Genomic DNA, 6,880 nt, shown 5'->3' on the forward strand with positions numbered 1-6,880 from the left:
ACCATCTGGAATATGTATCCAAATGGTTTCTGTTTGTTTCTGAACTATAAACACTAAACATGAACAAAGAAATATTTTTACTCGGGTGATTATTTTTGTGGTTTAACAGTGTTCAAAAGTAGGAGATTAAGTAATTGAGTTACTTGATAACATTGGATGAAGCAGAATGTGGGTAACTCCACGTAGATAACTGAAGTACTTCCATAATTAATGAGGTTTTTCTTTTTTCATCAACTGTTGTGATTATTAATCACTATAAACAAAAACTCCGTGAACTATACGCCTTTCATTCCATTTAACAAGAGTTAAAATTATTACAGGATCTTATTTCCACTAATAATTTGTGAAGTGTTTTTCATTCCTTTGTAAGCTACTTGATTCCTAGGTTTTTTGCTATTACAAATACAATTTTTATTATGTGAAGTTTATATTTTGTATTAAGATAAATCATAAGTGTTTTATTACAAAGAAAAATAAATAGAATTCACTGAATTTTTTGAAATTGTCTCTCTTATTATAGAATGAACATCTTATTCTTCATTTTATTGTAGAATTTGTTTCATCATTTGCTTAAAAAGTCCAAAATTTAAATGTAGAATTCAATCAGAATTGTAGAAACTATTTTTGTCAAAAAATCCAGCTTTCTTTTATAATTTTTGTTTTGTCCAGAACCATAATCTTTATATAGTACTGAAGGTCTGTCCTGTTTTCTTGTATATACAGGTGTCTAAAAGTTGAAAAGAAGTTCTAAACTCTAATGTTTAGAACCCATTTCTTTTTTTTTCATTCCAGGATTTTTTAACTACATATTGGAAAAAATAAGAATACTTTTTTAAAGTTAACGATTTTTGTTATTTTTCAATATATTTATCACAGATTATTTGTGTAGCTCAGGCACTTATACTGCTGTTTAACAGATACAACATCATGAGTTCACTTACTCGTACAGATGTGGATTTTCATAGTAAGTGGGCTAAATCAGAGATAGAGATTATGATTATTTGCTCATTTGACTTATTTTCTTATTTATATAATTTACTGTCAATTCTTTATCAGTATCTGAAGATTATTATATTAGAATTAACTGATAAAATCTTCTTAGTGAGAAGATGTATTATTATTTTTTTAGTTGGGCTGTAGAAACAGTTGTAGATTTAAAGAAACAAAACATAGAGAATGACCACTTGTTAGATATAATATGATTTATTTTTATTTTCTCTGTAAAGAGAAATTGATGCTTCTTAGAAATATTTAACTCATTTTAACAAAGTCAAATATATAGTACAGTTTGAATAGAAGCAGAAGTTATCAAGATTTCATAGAGAGCTGTAACTTGAAACAACAATATAGCTTGATAAATTTATATGACGTTATTTGTTATATTATTATTATGTATTTTTCTCTTTTTATTATTTGCTTTAAATAATTTTTTTGTAAATTTGATGTTTAAAGTTGAAATATAAGACATATTTAGAATGTAAATGCTGTTTTACTACTAAAAATTTAAAATTTATTTTTACAAACAGTTCTTACATATCTTAAATGATTTTGGACATTGCTTCCATTAATATTAAAGCATTTATCATAGCTTGCCATCAATTTCTTATAGCTCTCTTTAAAACATGATATCTACTGCGAAAATAGCCAGTGTTGAAAAACTCTCGGCATCATTATTTTCATTAAAGCACTAACTTGAAAGGAGTTGGTTTTAATTCAGGAACAAGTGAAGGTCACTTGGCACTAATTTAGACTGGGATATGATCCATTTATTCAAAGCCAAATGTCATGATTAGCCATTAGATTCGAGCAGCAGCATATGGTTGAGCATTATACAGAATTTTTCTTCAAATACTTTAAAGAATCGGTCACAATTTTGTACAGAAAAGATCTTGAAATTTGTGGAAGTTAATAAAATTGTGAATTATCTATTCTCATAAACTTTTTAATTTATGACCTGCACCAAATATTCATTAACAGCTGAAGGCCACCAACTCTGTGCCTCATTGTACACATTTTCTCATCATTCCATCATCAATTGCGTTTTTACTGTAAAATTCACTTATATGCCAATAAATCTGCTGATTTCTCATTTCTTTTATTTATGAAACAGACTGTCCAGATTCCCTAGTCTCTTGATCTTTCAATTAACTTAATTAAAAACAGACTGTACAAAAATTTCTTCTTTCATAATGACACCTGTAATGAAAAAATTTGTGAAAGAACTCAGCATGCACAGGTGGCTAGAGTATATTCGAGTCCATATTCAAATATGACAAATTTTTATACATTTACTGGTCTTTTTTTTTAATTTTTTCATATATATATATATATATATAGAGCATCCAGGCTTTTTCAAACTATAAGTAAATAGTACTGCTACATATTAAAAAGTGTTATTTTTTATAAATGTTTTAATGACTGAATCAGTTTAAAAAAATATATTTAATAAAAATTTTAAATTTTAGGTCAATTTGTTAAATAGGTCAAAATATTGTAATTAACATTACAATATTAATTTATTTAAGATAGTAGGTTCAGTAAATTTTTCCATCACAGTCTTCAAGCATATCTGAAAATATAATATTTTCTCTTATGCAATATTTTCTTTAACTAATGCAATTATGTCATAACAAAAATTATAAAAATTTTAAAGAAATTCAATAGATATTTTATTTATATTTTAAGTAATGATTTCGGACAGTCAGATGCTGGCCTCAGAAAGATTAAAAGTTATGCAATAATTTAATAGCTTTTTAAACTGGGAGTACTCTTTTTGGTCTGTTCAGTATATATTAATATTTTTTTTAGTTCCTTGCTGGAAATAAATTTTATATTACTGTAAATTATTACTATTGATAATAGTGCAGGTTCCTTTAAGCAATTATTGATGATTTTTTATCATGTAAAATTGTTATTGTATTATATATACTTTGTAGATGATATTTTATTATTATTATTATTACTGTTTTATTTTTTGTTATTTGTACTATAATATGTATATATATTAATTATCTCACCTTTATTAGTTGCTGCCTTATTTTATTTATTTATTGTTTTTTTTAATGTATTTTACCATTATTTATTAATGATTAAACATAAATTAATTGACCAAAATTTTTAATTTGAAAGTTTTAATTTTTTTTAATGTCTATAGTTTTAAAGTAAGCTACTTGTACTGTGTTATTTATTATGGAGTGTAATTAACTGATAAGTTATGAAAATATTTATATCTGTTCAGTTGTTAATTTTGTTAGTGAAATTAATAGAGAGATTTTACTGAAATAAATTTTTACTTTTAATAAGTCATTTTGTGGTTAATCATACCTTGATCTGATGATTTATGATCACACTCAACACATTCACTAACAAAGTAAACAATTACAACAGAGAAGTGTTATTGTATATTTAGGATTAATTTCTTTACTCAATTATTGCCTTATTGTGATTAAAATATGATTTGTTTTTTTATAAACAGGATTTTTACATTTTCAAGTTAAAAAAGTATTTTATATGTTTGTGTAAGTAATAATGTTTGTAGAAAAAGGTCTGATTTACACAATGAAGACAGACTTTACGATACATGTGTAAAAATTTACATTTAATATATTAATCCTAAATATTGAAAGTAACATAATACCGGTTAATTTAATTTATTGGATCATAATATTTATAATTTTTTTTTTCATGAATTAGTTCCTTATTTTTGGGTTAGACTTTTGCTGTATTTAATCTAAAAGCATACAGTCACAGTGCTTTTAAGTATTTTTTTTTATATATTGTATTTTTAAAAAAAATTTTTTGAAAACATTATTTGTATATAATATGATCGCTCAGATATTCCCTTTTCTAAATCTTTGTGTTTACCTTTTTTGAAAACTCTTTTCTAAAGCATAACAGACTTATTTAAGTATTGATAAGTTGGTAAAAAATCATGTAATATTGAAATTATAATAATTTAATTACAACTAAACCAACTGTGAATTTTAAATCCACATTACTAAGTAAATCAAAAGTGTAAAAGTTGGGCTGTTGCTTTTAGTGAATCCTGCTATATTGAATTTGTGGAAGAAAGAACTAGAGTGATCGTTAAGTTTATGTATAGCTCATTTTGAATTAGTTCTTGATTTAGTAGGTCATTGAATTATCATAATATATTTGTAGTATGCATTATAAAAGAAAAACAAGCTTTCTTTTGAAAACTTAACACTCGATGGAAAAAATTTGACTTATTGTACTGTATTAAACCTTATTCTTTTTTTGTCATTGTGAATATTTCAAATTTATGAAAAAAACAAGTAGGAATTAAAAGTTTTATTTTTTTAAAACATTCTATATATGTTTAACAAAAATATTGCACATACTATTTATTATTTTTGAATAATTCTGAGTGTAAGCTCTTACTTTTGAAGCTAATAATTTTGTATAGTAATATAAACCTTATTTTTCTTTTTCCAGTAATATATGTTTGGCTTGTTATGGTATTTCAATAATTGTTTACTCGTATATGTTAAGCATTGAACTAAATTTTCTCTATGTGTTGCAACATTAACCTTCAAACCTGGTTTATTTTGTATGAATAATTAAGGAATTGATTGCTGAAACATTTAGCAGAATTAAAAATATCAATCTCTGAATACATATTTTCAAAGAGGGTTGCTGCAGGTGTACCAGCATTTGCATATTATTTTGAAATACACCCTGCGTGTTTTATTTATTGTAAGTAGTAAAACTGAAGTATATATGGCTGCCATTTGTTATGCACATTATTTAAAACATTAGTTCTTGAAAATAACTTCATTTGTATGCTGTCCATCTGGATTCATAAAGTTGTTTCCTTTGCAATTTTCTGTTTGAGTATGTTCAGAAGCACTCTATTAGAAATCCATGTTGAAAAAAAATTACAAACTGACAGATCAGGTAATCAGGCTGAAGAAATTTCTTTAAACAAAAAAGTAATCAGATTTTGTAACATTGTTGTTAAAGTGTCCATTGACTACTAAGCAGTCTGCATGTGGCTGCATCTCGTTGAAAATAAACCCTTTCATCATCAACATCCAGGTTGCTTAGTGCTGGAAACATATACTCACTCAGCCTCTGCACATATAATTCTTATTTTACATTAATTAAGAAGCCATTTTCATCCTAAAAAATTAATGAATAATGATTCCCAATGTGGACGTTGTGCACTATACAGTAACTCCATGACTGTGAAGAGGTATGTTGTGCTGTAACAAGGATTTCATTTCCTTATATTATGATGATTCACTCAGCCCAATATTTTCAAACATACTTAGTACAATATTGTCAACCAACCAATGATTTCTAGTTTTAACTGGTCTGTGCCAAAAAATTGCCCACAGAAAGAATTTTTCACATTAAAAAAATCAGTTCAACAACTTCTACACCTGGATTTTATGACATTGGGTGATGATAAATCTGAATACAATATTACGACACACTGAGCTTTTTGATAGGTTAAATACCACTGCATGTTTGCATAGTGAATGTCTTGAGGTTTGATCATTTATACTACTTACACGGTCAATATTTTTCGATGTTCTCACAGATTTCACTCTCTCTTGTAGCGTGAAACTTCTTCACATAGTTTATGATATTATGACGATTGTTACTTGCCATATATTCTAATGTTGAAGTGTAACCTAAATATTATCTGTTACTACAATAGTCATCATTTTTGAAAAATATCTTGGTAGCAATTGCGCAATCAGCGCCCTACCAGCACTCTTGATGAATAGTGAAATGGCATTTCTTGCTATAAGTTTGTGTATATCTCATCATCCCCACTCAGATCACATGAATACGGTCAAAGTATTAGGTGAAAGCCAGATACCCTTTTTTCTGCTATAATTATCACTTGCAGTTTCTTTATAAATTTTTTGATTTATTGGATGGTTTTTCTAAAGTGAATAAAAAAATAATATTTACCTCTTTTCATGTGGGGAGAAAAACTTCCAGTAAACTATCAAATCTACCAATATAACTGAAGATCACTGAAATCCATGGTCTTGTAACATTTTTATAGTATTCTGGCAATGTATCTAAATCCTAATTTTTTTATCCCTGTTGTATCCATTTGTTAAATGGTTTCTCTTCCAATCAGTAATGATAAAAACAAAACTGGTCTTTTTCCCACTCATTCTATCAAAGTTACCAACATATTCCTCAGAAAATTTTCCTGAATTCTTCCAATCTTTTATATATATATTTCTGAATCAGACAGCATTTTACAAATTTTTGTTCAAACTGTACCCAGACTTAGGATACCAATTTCATGAAAATGAACTTGATAATCATTATTAAAAAAGCCTTATGATTTACATTATATAACATCTCTTGACATTTTATCACAATATTCAAACTAGAACCAAATTCAGATTTACCTAATATAAGTAACTCATTTTTACCACAATGAATTTAACATTTATAAGCATACGTGGAGATGCCACTTAATACATAAAATCTATAACCCCATTTATGAGCCCATTGTGGATTATTCATGTTTGTATAATTTCCAGCATTCAAAGCACATATCTACTCATCAACAGATAAATATTCTTCCAACGAATGCTGTCAATTGCTGATTTGATCTAGTAAAGCATGTCAAACTTTTCAGAACAATTTATTATCTATAATGGATTGTCTATACCAATGAAGTATATTTTTACCCTCATCTGTTTAAATGGTTGACAGAAAGTGTGCATAACTTCTTAGTTTACTATTGTTTCATTCTATTGAAGGATAGTATTACCTGTGGGTGTAATTGAATCAAAGGCAAAAATATACAATAAATTATATGCATCATATTTTGTCATAATCAAAGATGTAATCAAGTCTTTACTTGCAGAAAGTAAATTTGACT

This window comes from Lycorma delicatula, chromosome 7 (assembly GCF_047948215.1).
Source record: "Lycorma delicatula isolate Av1 chromosome 7, ASM4794821v1, whole genome shotgun sequence".
Classification (NCBI taxonomy): Eukaryota; Metazoa; Arthropoda; class Insecta; order Hemiptera; family Fulgoridae; genus Lycorma; species Lycorma delicatula.